Source organism: Bombus fervidus, unplaced genomic scaffold, assembly GCF_041682495.2.
Source record: "Bombus fervidus isolate BK054 unplaced genomic scaffold, iyBomFerv1 scaffold0135, whole genome shotgun sequence".
NCBI lineage: Eukaryota > Metazoa > Arthropoda > Insecta > Hymenoptera > Apidae > Bombus > Bombus fervidus.
Window position 1 is genome coordinate 6,851 of NW_027212697.1, and position 650 is coordinate 7,500.

Consider the following 650-nt stretch of genomic DNA (forward strand, 5'->3'; position numbering starts at 1 on the left):
ACGTTGCAAGGTATATATTTTTTTGCATATTTCTCGTTGTTTTAACGTGTTCTAATCGATTAAGAACGTGGTTTTTGTCCGTATTCGTTAAAAGAGGTGGTTTACTGATGCGATTTTGAAAAAAAAAAAAAAATTAAATTTTTCGATAAAAACTCGTTTGAAATATTAAAATAAGCGGTGCGTTAAAATATCTCGACGATAGGATGTTTTCTAAGGGTAGTTTATTCGAAAAAAGTGGTCGAGCGTTTCAGAGACTAAGTCCGACGGTACGCTCTAACGGAGGTTTTACATGGTAAGCGCCCGGCCGCTGGCCCGGCCGGCGCCGACCGTCCGGCCGGCGCTTTGGTATCTATAAGAGACACGTCGAGTCGGACGGTCCGGACGGAACAGCGTCGAGCGCGTGGCTATTCTACGGCCTCGGTTGAGAATTCAGTCACCGCTCCTCGAGTCTTAGTGAACTTTTTTACTATTTCTCGACTGTTCCTTCGTTCTCGTATCGACTCTTTCTCTACACTGCTGCGCCGCGGGTCGCTGTCCTGGACGTAATGACCAAATAACGTGGCAAGGTTCCCCTTAGTCGGGAAGCTGGATCCTGTATGCTCGCACTAACTTTAAAAAAAGTTAGGGCAGTGTGCTTGTTACTAACTGAG